The sequence below is a fragment of the Ipomoea nil genome, unplaced genomic scaffold (genome assembly GCF_001879475.1).
Source record: "Ipomoea nil cultivar Tokyo-kokei standard unplaced genomic scaffold, Asagao_1.1 scaffold2735, whole genome shotgun sequence".
Lineage (NCBI taxonomy): Eukaryota > Viridiplantae > Streptophyta > Magnoliopsida > Solanales > Convolvulaceae > Ipomoea > Ipomoea nil.
The window spans coordinates 925,505-944,444 of record NW_017619163.1 but is presented as its reverse complement, the minus strand read 5'-3'; the positions used below and the strand labels follow the sequence as shown (position 1 = coordinate 944,444).

Genomic DNA, 18,940 nt, shown 5'->3' with positions numbered 1-18,940 from the left:
ACGAGATTGCATGATTAGTAGTTGATAGCATGAGATTGCTTATGAGTTATATGCCTTGCACGAGATTTCATGATTAGTAGTTGATAGCATGAGATTGCTTATGAGTTATATGCCTTTCACGAGATTGCATGATTAGTAGTTGATAGCATGAGATTGCTTATGATTATATGTCTTGCACGAGATTGCATGTTTAGTAGCATGAGATTGCTTATGAGTTATTTGATAGCATGAGATTGCCTATGAGATATTTGATAGCATGAGATTGCTTATTTGGTTATATGAGAGAGCATGAGATTGTTGAGTACTTGAGAAAGCTTTAGATTGGTTTACAAGTTTTGAGACTGTGATGAGTTATTTGTTGTATAAGCATGCCTATTCGTTAATTAGGTTGCAAGCATCTAGAAGTTAATGCCAAAGTATGGTTTAAGTGATTAAGTTGTTAATGTAAGAATGTGAAACTACTGTTTTCCAAAAGTATATATTGTATTACTTTACAGGGTTGAGTGACGTTATACTTAGCCTCGTGCTAACGGGTTTGTTTGCTACTTGTTGTTTGTTAACCCCTGTCAGGTGGGCCCAGTTCGTGAGAGGGTACGAGATAGACTAGATTAGCTTAGATAGCTTTCGTAGTCTAAAACTCTTAATTTGTTTTTGGGTTTGTAATTGTCTAACCCTGTTTTGATGGTGCTGGACACCGGGGTTTTATCCCCTAGTTTGTTGGGTTGCTAGTAAGACTTTAATGTTTAGTTTTAGTTTCCTTTTGTAGCCTGTGCAGTCACCGTGGGCGGTGACACCTCTTTAAGCGTTTTTAGTTGTTTTAATCCGCTGCCTTAGTTTATCTTTCAAGTTTTAGTTTGGTAATGAAGTTTAAGAAAAGTCGAGTGTTACAAGTTGGTATCAGAGCGGTACGAACCGCGGGAGACTTAGGAAGTTTGACCCATAGGATTGAGTATAGAAACTCTAAGTAAAAGTCCTAGGAAGGACAAGTTAAGGAAAGACCACTAAGTTGAAGTCCTTGAAAGGACAAGTTAAGAAGAGAACTCTAAGTGAAATCCTAGGAAGGATAAGATTAGGGAAAGAGCCCTAAGTTATGAAATTTGAGATGAGAAAGACTCTAAGTTCAGTGACTAAGTATGAGAAACAGAGTTAAGAAGAACTCTAAGTAACAATTAGGAACGCGGTGAGGTTGTGAGTTTTCTTTGCGTTTGTTTAACTGTTTATGTGCTTTATCAATGTGTTTAAAGTGTTTTTGTTTATCTTTGAAAGTAAAGTAGAGAAGTTTAAAAGTGAGAAGTTGAAGGAGAAAAACCAAGAGTTTGAAAGTTGAAAGTAGGAGTGAAAGTTAAGAAAGCTAGAAGTTAGACTGTGAAAGAAAAACCTTGTGAGGTTGCTAAAAGTAAGAAGCATACGAGTTTATGCTTACGTGTGTTTGTTGTGCTTTGCTTGTTGTAAGCCTTGCTCTAAGAATATAGAAGTTAGTTGAAGTTAACCCTTAGTTGTGCTAACAAGAATGATCTGTTCTGATCATGTTAAAGGACCGCCGCAATACCACCGCGAAGAGTTAGGGAAGTGACTCCCCGTTTCTCAGGACCCGGAGCATCGTCTTCCACCCACCTGACTGAGAGCCTACGCCAGCTCACGCAGTTGACTCAGACTATCGGAGCCGCAGTGCTTAATGGGAACAATAGTGGCGGGGATGTGTCTAGGAAGATCACGAGACGCAATCCACCGAGTTATTTGGGCCAAGAGGACCCGGAGATCCTTGAGAGTTGGATCCGCACGTTCGACAAGCTATTCGACGTAGTAGGTTGTCCAGTAGATCAACGAGTAAAGGCTGCCGTGTACTACCTTTAAGGAGAAGCTGACCACTGGTGGGTAATGGAGGGACCGACTATCAAGGAAAAAGAAGGATTTGATTGGGAGATGTTCAAGACAGTAATGAGAGAGAGGTTCTATCCGGAGCATGTCAAGACTGCAAAATATGAGGAGTTCCTGCATCTAGAGCAAGGAAGTTTGACAGTTCAGGAATATCACGCCCGCTTTGTGGCGTTGTCTCGATTTGCTCCCACCTTGGCACTTGATGAAGTTAGTAAGGCTCGGAAGTTTGCCCGAGGACTGCATTATGATGCACAGAGATTGTTCTCCGCGACGAAGTTTGCCACGTTAACTGAGGCTTACGACGCAACTGCTGGTCACTCCAAGATTCAGCAACTCCATCGAGATGCCATGCATGGATCGAGGAAGAAGAATGAGGGTATGGACTTCCAGTCAAGTAAGGAGCATAGGTTCAACCCTACAGGCAGAAATGACAACCGAAGTGGGGAAAGGAAGAATCTAGTGATGAGACAGGGAGTTGGAGCTGGAGGATCATCTAGTGAGAGGAACAAGGTTTGCACGAGGTGCGGCAAGGATCACCCTAAGACCACGTGTGGAGGAGCTACCATGACTTAGTTCCAGTGCGGGAGGCTGGGTCATAGTGCTGCAGTCTGTTAGTATCCGAAGACGGAGCAATCCCAAGGTACGACCCCGAGCCAGCCGTCTAGAGGCCCAACCAGTCAGGCACCAAACCGGGGGATGGGTCGTGGGAATCAGTCGAGAGGAGGTCCGCACAGAAATGGCAACTATAGACGAGGAGAGGCTCAGCAGGGACGTTCGGGAGGAGTCGGACCTAGGAGGATTATGGTCATGGAACAGACATAGGCTGGAGGGCACGGTCTTGAAAAAGGTAACACTCTAACTAGAAAATAAGTGTTATTGGTTTTTGCTTTGTATTTGTTGACCTTGTGTGCTTGAAAAAGTTTGGTGCGATTTTGTGTTTGGTTTGAGGCTTGAAGATTAAAGTGTTGCTTAGAAATATTTTTGCAAAAGTATAAACAAGAGTACCGAGAATAAGAAGTGAAACTTTTAGGAACAAGTTAATAAAAAGGAAAAAGCGAAAATCGTTAGAGAACGATTAAAGTTTAAAGTAGAAGAGATAATTCTGAAAGTAGCGTTTAATTCCCAAGTAAGGTAAGAACGGAAGGAGTTTATCTTCGTTAAGAAAGAATTAGACAAAAATCTAATTCGAGTTCATGTTGGATCAAGCAATCTCGAAAAGGAATTGAAAAGTTAAATGATTGACTAAGAAATTGGGATTTTATAAAGTCAAGGACTACATCAATTTTGATCTCAATTGAAATTTGGACAAAGTCAGAGGACCAAAGGGATTTGGGGCCGGATTGGACCCGACCCCTCTACCCGACCTGTAGGCGGGTCTAGCCTACGGAGAACAACGGACCCCGTTCCGTTGGACGGAACGTGGTCACGGGCCATGTAATAGCCTGTGACCTGGGGCCGTGTCAGGGCACACTGACACCAGTCCTCGAACCGGGGCCCAAGGGGAGCCGTTCACCCTAAGCTCTTTTCCAGAATCTCCCCAAATCAGAATTTTGCAATCATCTTTCTCTCCTTCCCTTTGGCGTAGCTTTCTGCCTCAACTCCAACAAAAATCTTTCTTCATCAAATCACCCTAGTTCTTCCAAGAAAGTTCAAGAGTTCATCCTACAAGCTATTCCAAGCACAAGAAAAATATTAGTGGAGTCATCTACCTCATCCTAACAAGTTCAAAGCAAGAAGTTGGATAGCAATGGCAAAAGGAAAGAAGCAAGTGGAAGAAACTAGCCATGAAGGTTCCAACTATTCGGTCATTGGAGGTAAAACTTATTTTCCTGAGCACTTTTCTGAAGGTTTTAATCGAATGTTAGAAAGTTGAGGATTATTGAGGAAATTTTTAAGGATTCAGGAGGAAATTTATCTGGATTTAGTTATTGAATTCTATGAGAACCAGTCTACCAAGCAGAAGAAGGGAGTCACAAAGGTTACCTCTAATGTGAGAGGTACTAAGATAGAATTGACACCACAGAAGTTGGCTAGTTGGTTTGATTTGCCGTTGAGTGGGGTAGATACATATGATCGGGATGATTAGATTTCCCATTAATATCTGAGATATATGACAGGTAGTAGGGAAGAGTTCCCTAAGGAATATAGACCTGAAAAGTCCGCGAGTCATTGAGACTCTAAGAAAGCGAGTCATTGAGACTCTAAGAAAAGAAGAGCAAAACGAGTCATTGCGACTCTAAGAAACCTCCACAGAAAAAGTATTCTTTTTACAAAAGAGTGTATATGTATATCTATCCATACTTATACTATATCATCATATTGTATGCCTATATGCCTTGCATGAGATTGCATGATTAGTAGTTGATAGCATGCGATTGTTTATGAGTTATATGTCTTGCACGAGATTGCATGATTAGTAGTTGATAGCAAAATATAAAAAATGGAGGAAGTGCGTGATGTAAAATGTTTACAATTAATGCAATATTTCATGAAATAGTACTTTAAAATGATATAAGATATTTTCCACCAAAATTTAGATTCAAAAAAATGTAATCATTATCTTTTAGCATGCTTGTTTTTATTGTAACTTGTAAAAGTAAACAACACATTGGTAAGTGCAACTAATTAATTACCTGACAATGTCAATTAAAGAACAATTAATAGCTTTGGAAAATAAAGCAACTAATACCTATTGAAAAAAGAAAATAGGTTATTACCTCATGCAATAAATTGTAAAACAAAAAAATAATTCTAAAATCTTGGGTGGGAGAATGGAGCAATATCACGGGCCAAATCCTTTGACTTTATTATAATAATAGATAGATTGAATAGTGATGCAAGGGGTTATTTCTTGATGTTTCTGTAATAAGAAGTGGGAATAACTATACTTTATTTTGGTAGAATTGAATAGTGACTAGTATGACACCCGTGCGATGTATGGATAGTAACATATATTTAATAATTATATTATTTATCAAATTTAAATAGTGCAAATAAATAAATATTGAAAATATTATATAATATTTTAATAATATTTATTATAATAAAGTATGTATAGTACATAATATTAAATTTTGCTCTATAATGACTTACTGTTGGGATTAAATAAAAAAAAAAATCATAGACTCATCACTTGTCAAACTACAAAAATATCATGAGCATACAAAGAGAATTATACCAAAAAATAATAAATAATAAAAATTCCAAAGACTGAACCTAATTAGTGAGTAGTTATTAGCAAGCTAAGGGAAATCTAAAAGCTAGAGTGCAAAGTGACTTTGGTAGACACAAAATTTGAATTTGAAAATTTGAATTAAATGTAGTCAGCACAACAAATAATGTATTTGGCTGCCCAAAAGTATTAGAATTTGCATCTACTAAACTATTACACTAAATGTAATATTAGTAAGTGGAGGCTATGTGTATTGTTTAAGGTTTCCAATATAATATATTTCTTTAGTAAATGCAGGCCATGCGTGTTGCTTCTATGATGGACTAGGGTCACCTTCCATGATGGATCCTAGTCCAAAATGACAGCGTTTTATATCAAATGTCAATTACTACATAATATTTAATAACATTATCATAGACTATGTTCATAATATTTGTTCTATATGTCAATAAATAAAACCTTACTATCCATAAACACTAAACTAAATGTACATTATATGCATTTTCATTCATATAGTAGGTTCATAATATTCATAAAATAAAGCTTAATGTACATAGACAGTATACTAAGAACGCATTACGTTTAGTAATATTCATCATGTACTATACTAATAACATTTGTTCTATATGTCCATAAACACTAAACTAAATATAAATCATATTTATTTACATTAACTCTATAGTAGGTTCATAATGTTTATAAAAACAAAATTTAATGTATATAAATATTACTACAGATGTATCATGTTTAATAACATTCATCTCAAACTATATTCATAATATTTAGAGAAAATTTCACTTTTGGTCCATTAACTATTATACATGAATCACATTTGGTCTTTGGCTATTAAAATTATATAATTAGGTGCATGACTATGTAATTTGTATCACATTTGGTCTTGTCTTTCAATTTCCGAACCAATTATTGTGGAAGTGCCACATTTGCTTCTTCTGGAATGAGCACTTCTGGAAGGAGTTCCAAACAATAGTTGGTCGAAAAATTGGATGACAGGACCAAATGTGATACAAATTATATACTCATGCACCTAATTAGAAAATTTTAATAGTCAATGACCAAATATGATTCATGTATAATAATCAGTGGACCAAAAGTGAAATTTATTCTAATATTTATTCTATATGTCTATAAACATAATTTGTAATGTCCAAAAATTTCAAACTAAATGTACATTATATGTATTTTCATTCATTTTATAGTAGGTTCATAATATTACTTCTATATGTTAATAAAAACAAAGCTTAATGTATATAAATATTATACTAAAGTAATGACTTTAATCACTTTATGTACTATAGATTTATTTAATATATATATATATATATATATATATATATATATATATATATATATATATATATATATATATAGTAAGGTTCAAGTGCGGCGATGTCCTTGGGTGCGGCGTCACCGATAGTTCAACAAATATACACCATCAACGTTAGGAAAATGCACCACAAAAACACGCACAAATTAGGTACGCATTACCAAAAATACACATTAGGTGTGAGTAAAAACACCATACAGTGTTCGGAAATACACCATTGGGGTGTAATGAGTTATATGATGTTTTTTTTAGGTCTGTTGTGTATTTTTTGGTTTTTTTTTTTTTGCATTTCATTGTGATGTGTTTTCCTTACACTGTTGGTGCATGTTGTTAACACTGTTGGTGTATTCTGAAATTCCGTCGCGCCTAAAGACATCGCCGCATTTGAACTTTTTCATATATATATATATATATATATATATATATATATATATATATATATATATATATATGAATGTCATTTAGAAGATATTAATTATAGCTTTTATGATATATTTTGTAAACATTAGTTTTATTTGTACAAAAAGAAAAAAAAAATCTCAAGTTTAAAAAAAATATATAAGAAGAAAAATAGGAATTGTTAGGTGCATGCATCAATTTCATTGGTCAAGTCTCATATTGAATTTTAATACTTAATTTTATATTTCTATATTTAGAAGATAATTTGAAGGGAAATTGAACTAATATTATTGGCCAAATCCCGTAGCTTTATTAGTATATGAGATGGCAGAATTGAATAGGGATGCAATGGGTTATTTCTTGATGTTTGTGTAATAAGAAATGGGAATATCTAATTATTTTGTCCTTTCAAAAAGAATCTAATTATTTTGTATTAAGTACTAAACTATTATTTCTTCAAAGTAGATATCCGCTTTCTGCTGATAAAGTTCAAATAATATCAAGAAATTATAAATTTGATAATAACTAAGAAATATGATCCTTTTAAAAATAAAAAAAAAAAGTGTTGCAAAGTAAAAATAGCTTGAGATTTGGTTCGGTGTAACTTTTGCCTCTCTAGAATCTAGTCCTTAGCTCAGGTAGTCAGGTACCGTATATGCATATACGGTTGGAATGCACAACTTACAAGCAAAGGATATGATAAACGGTAAAAACTTTTGTAAGACCGTTTCACAGATTTTTGTTTGTGAGGTGAATTATGTCAAAATGAAAATGTAATACTTATATTGGAAAATGTAATACTGATCAAGAATAAAATGTCTAACACTTATATGAGCACACTATCAGTCACTATGCATACTTTTGTTTCGTGTGTATTCTCAGCAGGTGTTGCTTGGATTTTCCTTGCATACTACACAGTTGGGTGTGGATAACTTTGCGACGTGGTTGGACAATGTTTTCTCTATATTGCAGCGTGATGATCTGGAGTTCCTTTCGGCTTTGTTATATGGTGTATGGAATGCCAGAAATTCAGCGTTGTGGGAGTCTATTATCCCTTTTGCAAGTAAGACGTGGCTGGCATCAAAGCACTCTTTGGCTTCCTAGCGCAAGTTCGCAGCGGTCGAAGAGGGGAGGTATCACACAGCAGTATCACAAGTGATCAGGCACCTAGCAATTCCTCGACGCACAAATGTGATTTTGATGCAGGCTTTTCTTCTTCTTCAGGCAAGGCAACCTACGGAGCAGTCTTGTACTCTCCGTCAGGTGAGTTCATTACCACCAAGAATGGACAATTACCTCTTTGCACTGGTTCGTTAATGGCTGAAGCTATTGCTTGTAAGGAGGTGCTTGCGTGGCTTAAAGGAAGGAAGATTTCTTCACTTCGTCTATAATCAGATTGTATGGATCTCTGCCATCATTTGAGTTCGTCTACTTCTGAGTTCAAATCTTATATCGACATTCCTATATTCTACTGCAAAACTCTTATGGCTTCTTTTACATCTTGTTTTATTACTTTTATTCCTCGTTCTTCTAATTTGTTAGCACATTATTTAGCTTCCGTTGCCCACTCTCAGGCTAACTCAATGTTTTGGGACTTTGCTCCCCCTGACTTTGTTTATGCTCTTTTGCATTAATATATCGCCTTTGTTTTGGTTTTCAAAAAAAAAAAAAAAAAAAAGAGGTATACATTCTTAATATCGATAAAGAATTCTAAAATTTGGGTTAGTAATTATACTTTTTCTAGGAACATAAGTGTATTAATTTTATTTATTTCATAATGACTTAATTTTTATTTTAAATATTTAAAATGATTTTGTAGTAAAACTTATTATTATTATTATTATTATTATTATTATTATTATTATTATTATTGTTGTTGTTGTTGTTGTTGTTGTTGTTGTTGTTATTGTTGTTGTTATTAGGACTAGTACTAAAATTCTTGTATTTGAGTCATAGTATGACTCCCTATTCTAGTCTTCCTATGATTTCTCTTGTATATATATTCCCCATGTTTGTACAGTTGTAATTAAGTTCATTCAATACTACAATTCATACAGTTCTCATCTGGTATCAGTTAAGCTAGGGTTTTCTCTGGCTCAATGGCTACCGAATATGTTCCATCATCCGAACGAACCATCTCCAACCCCGCTACCACGTCTTCCGCTAGCGTCGCCGTGTCTTCGCTTTCTACTACTCATCACTTTATCAGTATTAAGCTTACACATAAAAATTATCTATCTTGGAGAACTTAGGTCGTTCCGTTTCTTGATGGACAGGGTCTCATGTCGTTCGTCGATGGAACCAACCCCAGTCCGCCACTTTATCTGCCCATCGTCAAAGGTGGCTCGCCGGCACCCAATCCCGATTATGCAACATGGTTTCGTCATGATCGGGCTCTTATGTCCATGTTGATTTCTTCTCTCAGTGAAGAAGTTATGCACATCGTCGTTGGTCGTCGTACATCACTGGAGGTTTGGGAGTCAATAGAACAGTCTTTGGCTTCCGCATCTCGCGCCCGCTCGTTAAATCTCCTTGGACAACTACAATTCCTGAGCTAGGGGGATTCCACGGTTGCTGATTATATTGGTCGTGCCCGTGTTATTTTGGAGGATCTTGCTTTGGCCGGTAGACCGGTTGCTTGACGAGATGAATCTCTATGTGTTTCGTGGTTTACGATCGGAATTTCAAAATCTCACCGCATCTCTCTCGGTTCGTGGTACTGTAACCCTAGGTGAGTTGGTCGATTTTCTTGGTTCCCAGGAGTTTATTCGAGGCGTTCACCGCACAACGTGGCGGCGGTAACCATCACCGTGGAGGACGCGGTGGCAACCAAGGTGGCCGAGGGCAGAATTCCAGCGCACAACGTGGAGGAGGCGGTGGCCGAACACATTCTGGTAAAGGTGGCGGCCACCGCGGGCATGGCAGCAATGGTGGTCCGGCAATTGTTTGTCAACTATGTGGTCGTACGGGGCACTCGGCTATCAAATGCTACAATCGCTATGATCCTCCTCCACAAGAAAATTTGATGTATCAAAATACCGAGTCGCATCCTAATGACTCACAGACATGGATTCCTGATACAGGGGCCACCAATCATGTCACTTCGGATATTGCAGCCCTATCTACATCCGAGGAATACACGGGTAATGACACATTACGTGTGGGTGATGGTAAGGCGCTCTCTATTAGTCGTGTAGGTCATGCTTCTTTTAATACCCCATCTCGTTCCTTCCAATTGTCTAATATCCTTCATGTTCCCAGTGTCTCTACTTCTTTATTATCTGTTCATAAATTTGCGATAGATAATAAAGTGTTTTTTGAGTTTCACCCGTCTTTTTTGTTGTGAAGGATATCAACACCAAGGAAATTCATGGGGGTCTCTACAAGCTCCTAATTACAACGCCATCTCCCTCAATTTTCCTTACAGCTCACACCTCTCCGTCAGTGTGGCATGATCGTTTAGGACATCCACATCTTTGTATTTTACTTCGTATTCTTCGGTCGTGTCCGGTTAGTGGGTTAAATAATTCGATTCGATGTAATCCTAGTTTGTGTAATGCATGTCAAATGGGTAAATCCTCTCGATTCCCATTGGCACGTGTTGAGACATCCAGTTCTAGTGTCCTTGATTTGATATACACAGATATTTGGGGTCCAACTCCCTTTTTGTCAATTAATGGCTATCGTTATTTTGTTATTTTTGTGGATGATTATACTTGTTACACTTGGTATTTTCCCATGAAATTAAAATCTGATCTGTATGCCATCTTTCATAAATTTTGTACTATGGTTTAACGATTTTTTTTAACACAAAAATTAAAGCCGCTCAATCAGATCTAGAAGCTAAATACAAAAAATTGCATCATTCCTTTACTGAGTTAGGTATCCTTCATAGGCAATCATGTGCCTAAACTCATGAACAAAATGGTCGTGTCGAACGAAAACACAGACACATTGTTGAAACAGGTCTGGCTCTTCTAGCCTGTGCCTCTATCCCATATAAATTCTGGGATTTTTCATTTGAAACTACAACTTATTTAATTAACAAAATGCCTTTTGTTGTATTAAATAATCTCAGTCCACACTTTAAAGTGCATAATTCTAATCCCTTTTATTCTTTTATTCGTGTCTTGGGGTGTTTGTGTTACACATATCTCAGGCCATATAATCGTCACAAATTCTCGTTCCGGTCCACCCCATGTGTTTTCCTAGGTTATCCTGAGTCGTTTCGGAGGTATAGATGCATGGACTTACAGACTAACAAGATTTATGTGTGCAGGCATGTAAGGTTTGAAGAAACAGTTTATCCTTTTGCTACTAAAAATACTGTGCAGTCATCTCCACTTGAGAAATTATGTCCGTGGGCTGAGTCAGTTCTTCATCCCACTGCGATTTCATTGCCTGTGGTCGTCCTACCCAGCACCGCCGGTAGTGATTTGGACTCCTCTCTACCACCGCCCACTGCTGTTGTCGAACCATCTGCCTCGCCGGACCGAGAGCTGCCTGTTGAGGCCGTCCAGCCCGTCAAACGCCCACGTCGGCGTCCTCGTGGGAAAATGATCAAATCCACAGTTCGGAACCATGAGATGCACACTCGTAGTCAGTCTCGGGCTCCACCTTCTATTTTAATGGTTCAGGTTTGTCCTTCGGATCCCACTTGTTACACACAAGCTGTTAAACATTCAGAATGGTGAGAGGCTATGGATCAGGAATTTAATGCCCTACTACAAAATCAAACTTGGCAACCTGTGCCATCTCAGTCAGACATGAACATCATTGGGTGTAAATGGGTTTTTCGTACCAAACGAAAAACTGATGGTTCCATTGAAAGGTATAAGGCAAGACTTGTAGCAAAAGGGTTTAATCAAGTGCCAGGTCATGACTTCTTTGATACTTTTAGTCCAGTGGTTAAACCAACCACAGTCAGGTTTCTTCTTTCTATTGCTTTATCTTCTAGGTGGACTATTAAGCAATTGGATGTTCATAATGCTTTCTTGAACGGTCATCTCTCTGAAACTGTGTATATGAAGCAACCACCTGGATATATTGATGCTTCCTATCCAAATCATGTATGTCTGCTAAAAAGGTCTCTTTATGGATTAAAACAGGCTCCCCGAGCTTGGTTTAATCGTTTGCACACCTTTTTACTGTCTATTGGATTTCAGGCATCCAAAACAGATGTGTCTCTTTTTTATTACTCACAGGAATCTGATTGTGTATTTCTATTTGATTTTGTGGATGACATTCTTATGATGGGAAGCGATACGAATCTCGTTCTTCAATTAGTTTCAAAACTTTGTATTACATTTAAAATCAGGGATCTTGGTGAACCAGATTTTTTTTTCTTGGAATTGAGGCAATTAAATAAAATGATGGGATTTTACTTTGCCAACAGAGATACATGCAGGATATTCTAAAACGTGCTGGAATGACAGACTGCAAGTCCTTGTCCACCCCAATTCCCACGTCAAAATCCATCCCCATTGACGCAACTCCACATGATGATCCTACACAATACAAGAGTTTAGCGGGTGCATTACTGTATTTAACCATCACTCGTCCCGATTTATCCTTTGCAATCAATCAGTTATGTCAACACATGCATGCACCTACAGCTACTCATTGGGAACAACTAAAGGGAGTATTACGGTATGTCAAACGAACTGTTAATTTCGGCCTACGAGTCAGGAAGTCATCCTCAAGGGAAATTCATGCCTTCTTTGATTCTGACTGTGTCGGCTGTCCGGAGGATAGAAAATCACAAGTGGCTTTGCTGTTTTTCTTGGGTCTAATCTAGTATCATGGGTCTGCAAGAAACAAAGAACTGTTGCTAGATCTTCTACTAAGGCTAAATATAAAGCTTTAGCAGATGTTTGTGCTGAAGTGATTTGGATCATGTCTCTTCTGCGTGAAATCCGTGTTACAAGGATCTCGGTTCCCAAATTATGGTGTGATATCTTGGAGCTACATATATGTGTGCCAACCCCATCTTCCAACGCCGATCGGCGGGCCAACACTACCGTAGAATATTAGGTTAATAAGGCAAAGTAACTGAAAAAGAGGCAGAGTAACGGGATGTTATTCAAGAATCCGACGCTCTACACGGTGACCCCGGATGGGTATTTATACAAGAGAATAGATCCTTCATATGGTAAGAAGGGAGAAAAAATAACTAAACAAGCTCTGGAATCTACCATAATTAATGCGGTAACTGTCTAAACTGAGAAAAGGAAACTACTTGCTGGACAAGGAAAGGAATCTCCGTAGAATCCGTCATTAACCGCCTCTGGAGCGCGCACTCCATCGGGGACACACCAACTGCCTGGCGGGGTGGCTAAGGCACCCAGATAGGGATATACCGACTACCGAGCCTGGTCACCCTCCTAAGCCAGCCAGAGACCCTGACTAGGACCCACCCACTGGGCGGCCTGGTTTCCCGGGTGTTTGTGCTGCTGTTGCTGACGAGAGATGCGCTTCCTCTTGAATTGCTAAGTGCTCTTCTGCAATCGGGCCTGGCCACTCTTCACGCTCCGAGGCTGAGTGCCGGATTAAGGGTATCTATCAATTATTATTATTATTATTATTATTATTATTATTATTATTATTATTATTATTATTATTATTATTATTATTATTATTATTATTGTTATTGTTATTGTTATTGTTATTGTTATTGTTATTGTTATTGTTATTGTTATTGTTATTGTTATTGTTATTGTTGTTATTGTTGTTATTGTTGTTGTTGTTGTTGGTGTTGTTATTGTTATTGTTATTGTTATTGTTATTGTTATTGTTATTGTTATTGTTATTGTTATTGTTATTATTATTATTATTATTATTATTATTATTATTATTATTATTATTGTTGTTGTTGTTGTTGTTGTTGTTGTTGTTGTTGTTGTTGTTGTTATTATTATTAAGTCCCCAATCCACAAGTAGCGATGACGAAGAAGATGAAGAAGACGGCGTGGGGTTAACTCGTTTCTCGATTTGCGTATGTAGTCTTTTCCCTTGTTGTTGTTTTTTTTTTTTTTTTTGAGTTAATACCAGTTGCGGTCCCTCGACTAGCGTAATTTACTTAAAAAAAGTCCTCTATTCATTTTTTTGCTCGACTTAGTCCCCTAACTACTATTACATTATCATGTTAGGTCCTCTGTTGGGTTGACCATCAAATCCACAGACAAAGTTGTCTTTCCAAGCATATATATTGATGGGGAATATATCTCGGGTTCAGGCTCCCCGTACGCTCCGCGCTCCTGTTTGGGTCGAGGTCAAACGGTTCGGGTCAGGGTTAGCGGGTCAACCGTTGGGCCTATATAAGGGTCATTGACCCTCCATTTTAGGGGTTCTTCCCACACTCTCCCCTCTCTCTACAAGAACACAATTATGAATAAAAGAGTATTTGAGATATTTCCTCTTGTCTACATACATCACTGTTCATACATACACGGGAATATACCATATCATATATATATATATATATATATATATATATATATATATATATATATATATATATATATATATATATATATATATATATATATATATATATATATATATATAAAAGATGCGGATCAAATGCGCAGGAGGTCTTTAGGTAAAATATAGGGTTAAGTCTCAACCATAGATGTAGTCCAAATCAACAGTCCACACACACACACACACACACACACACACACACACACACATATATATATATATATATATATAATATATATATATATATATATATATATATATATATATATATATATATGTATATATATATATATATGTATATATATATATATATATATATATATATATATATATATATATATGTATATATATATATATATATATATATATATATATATATATATATATATATATATATATATATATGTATACACACACACACACACACACACACACACACACACATATATATATATATATATATAAAAGGTGATGATCAAGTGAGGACTTAACCTTAGGTGAGGACGTAAGGACTAATCTAGACCATTAAATCATAATAAAGCATGGCTGAGATTAAAAGAAACAAATCACACGGATTAAGGAAACAAATCCATTTAAAATATTAAAAAATATAAATTTATGGGTAAATTAGTCATATTAGAATCTGTGCATTAATACAAAATATTGTGCATTCCTATACAGAGTATTGTGCATCGATAAGTCTATAGTTGTGCATTCAAACACCAACTAAAAATCCTACAGTTGACATCTCAATGTCCTACGATGCCTTGAACTATGTGCATTAATGCACAACTCACCAGCCTACAGTGCATGATTGTAGTATATTTTCAAACAAATAAACTCGGAGTAACAAGTTATCGATCCACAGGGAAAATGTTTTATTAAGCACTAGCTACTAATTTATTATATGAAGCTAATCCTAATGAAAGACATAGATGGTTGCAATAAATAAATAAAATAAAGCAATGATTCAGGGTAATGAAAACAATAGAGAGAGACTGGGATTCCTGGGATTCAAGTGTTTAATTCCCTAGTGCCTAACCTAATGTAATATTAAATCTGGGTTTAACAAGTGTGAGGATGCAAGGTGGTATAGTGCTACTCACGTAGTCACTAACACTAATGAATATCCACTCCCGTGGTATAAACACTCAATAAGAACAAGAACATGCATCATAATAAATCCCTAACTACTACCATATCCCGATACGCAATAATCAAGAATTAAACTCTCTAACAAAATTACCATTTCCCAAGGTGCACCAGTTAGGTGCAATTGTGCGTGCCTTAAATTATGTCCAACTCCCGTTGTGACACAAAGATAGCAAACAGAGCAAGTAACTATGGCCACTAATTACAAGCATCAAACAATATAATCACAATTGCAACACAAGTTTAAAACCTAAATAATAATATATTAAAGAATCTAAGAGTTCAGGCACATAGGTTCATAAACACTTTCACCCAAGAATCTCTAATGGAACATAGCCAAGCATGGCTAAATTATACATAGAAAATATATAAAAGAATTACAAATTATCAAGAGAGTACAAGATTGAACCAGACAATTTTCCCAAATCTCCCTAGTCTTCTTCTTGATTCCCAAGATAACTTGTGGCTCTTGATTTCTCTCTTTTTTGTCTCCAAAGATCTCTGAATGTCTATTAGGGTTGGAGAAGGTGGGATTTTATAGCTAAAAGCCTAGAACCAATCCCGATGAAAATAGGAATTTTGTGCGAAATTGGACTGAAATTACATCACGGGCCGAAATCGGAATTGCAACCTCTTTTTATTTTAATATGTTATTAGTGTTGTAAGAATATTCAGAAATAGAGAGATAAGGAAGAAAAGGAGAGGATCATCTCATTCATCCATGTGTTTCCTTCTATACAACATACAATATATGACAATACATATATAATACAAAAGCCATAATGATGGTATTAATAATGACCGTTACATCCGTTATAGAAATAATGTCCACTTATGATATATTTATAACACTCTCCCTTGGACATTATTTGACCACGATCTTGTCTCGTCAAAAACTTGCTAGGAAACCTTGTGGGAAAAACCTAGACAAGAAAAGAGTACAATAGAAAATATATTCATGTCTCATTAAAAACTTCACTAGGAAAACCATGTGGGAAAAATCTAGTTGAAGAAAAGAGTACATGATATATGTAAAAACATATATTGTATTGGTCGCTCATTAAAAACCTTAACTTAAGAAAACCCTGTGGGAAAAACTTAGTTAAGGAAAAAAGAGTACAACCATGAGCCTTCAGGGCGCAATCTGCATAATCTTTAGGATTTTGGGGTTTGACCATTAAAGCAATTATTTTGCAACTTTTCTCCATTGTCATTACTATATCATACTCATGCCTCGTTAAAAACCTCATTAGAAAAACCCAGTGGGAAAAATTGGTTGAGGAAAAGAGTGCATGTTGTATGTGTATTCTTGTTTTAGATTAACTGCCTCATTAAAAACCTTATATTTATAGAAAAACCCCGTGGGGAAAAACTTAACTAAGGAAAAAGAGTACACCCGTTAGTCATCGATCAATCTTCAGGATTGATTCATGTAAAAATATACTCCCCCTCAAGATAACAATCTTGATGTTCTATACGTTAAATTTCCAAAATGTATAGAGGAATTTTGCAAATAAATATGTACAATTGTCAATGGAACGAATATACTTTATACGGAGTAATAATCTCGTGACTCTTCTGGAGCTCACGTGGGTATAATATTGACACCATAATATCTTTAGTCAAAAGATTTCATTATATATTATTTTATCAATTGAGTGATACAATCTTTATTGTCCTTTTATAGGACAATGGGGGTAAATATAGTACAACCAGTTTTGGGACTTGGCATTATGGGGATACAAAATAATAGCCAGTACCCACGTAGCCCATTATATATTGTTTTGTATAAATATCTAATCAAAATCAAGTATTGGCTAACTGGTGTATAAAAAAATTCTTCAAGGAAAAACTCGATCTTCAAGTCGAGGTAATACTTATAGCTTTCACAAGCTTTTATTTCAAAAATCTCAGTCTTTAAACCTGAATTGACATCATCAAGCTCTCTTTATATATTTCATTGATGTTTACACCATCAATATTGACTAAGATAATAGATAAGTCCATTATCAACTCTTTATTGAGCACATATTATTCCTTCTATATGAGGATAATAACCCCATTCGCAACTCTTTAAAGAGTAAATAATGGCACATAGATACATATTCCTTCTTCGGGAGGAAAATACTTAGCCAATTCTTAATTATTTCAGGTCATATAAAGACCTTAATATTTTAATGTTGTGATTTTCACTTTTTCTCATTTTGAGAACTTAAAATCCTTCAGGGACTTTAGTTGCATATCTAAGTTTATTATCTTGCCAACAATATCATGTATCGGAACTTAATGTCATTTACCGTGGGAGAGTTTATTTGATTAGAATCAATCAAGGGTATCTGCGTGAACCCATAAGGCTACAAACTCACTTCATATCATATCACCTCGTTATTCTTCTTTCTCTTTCATGCACACACCCATTTGTAACCTTCAAGGTTAACGCTCAATGGTGTATTGTTATAAAGAGAATTTTACATTTTAGCGAGTCGAGCTATGCCTTAATTGCTCCTTTATATGTTAAATTAAATAGTCATGACACTTCCGGTGCCTAACTCTGGATCCAGATTATCATATAACGAGCAACTTGCAATTGTGTTGTCGACAACTATAACCTTTTTATAAATGTCTCCCATGCATATTTGTAAAAGTTAATGGCAATTTTCTAAAATAATCACATTCTAGACATTTCCCAAAGATATTTTGATCTGGTCGTTCCGCATCCCTAGTATTACGTTTGTTTGGTGCACCTATAAATTTTACCAGGGTTTTTCGTCATCTGAACGAACGTCTGCAGGATATAATTATTCAAGCTATTTCAAGAGTGACAATGTTTATTTACTAGATCTAGTATTATGATTCATATCTCTTTCAGCGATAGATCTCCTACAGTTCTAGTGTCAAGGAGTATCGGTAGATATATTTGGTCCAAGTTTGGGGAAGGTATATGGGACCTAGTCACTCTTTTTATGATCAGTATGATCAATAGATATATTTGGTAGATTATTTGTATGGACCATATTTTGTATGTTATAAAATAATGTACATTTAGTACAAAAATAATGTACTTTTAGTATATTAATAATGTATATTATATTTAGAGAAAGTACATTATTTGAATATTGAAAATACATTATTTTATAGAGTTAATACCACAAATGGTCCTCTGACTATTTGGATAGTACTCCTTTTAGTTCTCGACTTTCAATTCGACCAAAACACATACCTTAACTTTCATTTTTGACTATAAATAGTCCTCCGTTATAATTTTGTCAAAATGGATGTTAAATCTAAGGATAATATCGTCAAATCTAAGCATTGGCGCTAATAAAAACAAGTGTCTTCGTAGTCGCCGAAAAAAATGTCTACACTATCCGCATCTCTCAGCACCATTTGCCAGTTCTTTGATCTGTTGGCCAGACAAAGTGGTGGTTGTCCCGAACGAAACAAATACAACGGAGTTTCACGGCTGGTTGTTGAGCCAGTAGAGGGTTTGTGGCAAATTATGCCCTGGAAAC

The 18,940-nt window shown here is 36.0% G+C and overlaps 1 long non-coding RNA gene across 1 annotated transcript; it reads left to right on the top strand.

The window, feature by feature from the left end:
- The first annotated feature begins 758 nt into the window (after positions 1-758).
- Positions 759-18,686, top strand: LOC109156550. Its single transcript, XR_002050043.1, has 4 exons — positions 759-769; positions 2,003-2,011; positions 11,481-11,484; positions 18,567-18,686. It is a non-coding gene; the product is annotated as an uncharacterized LOC109156550 (long non-coding RNA).
- Positions 18,687-18,940: the final 254 nt, after the last annotated feature.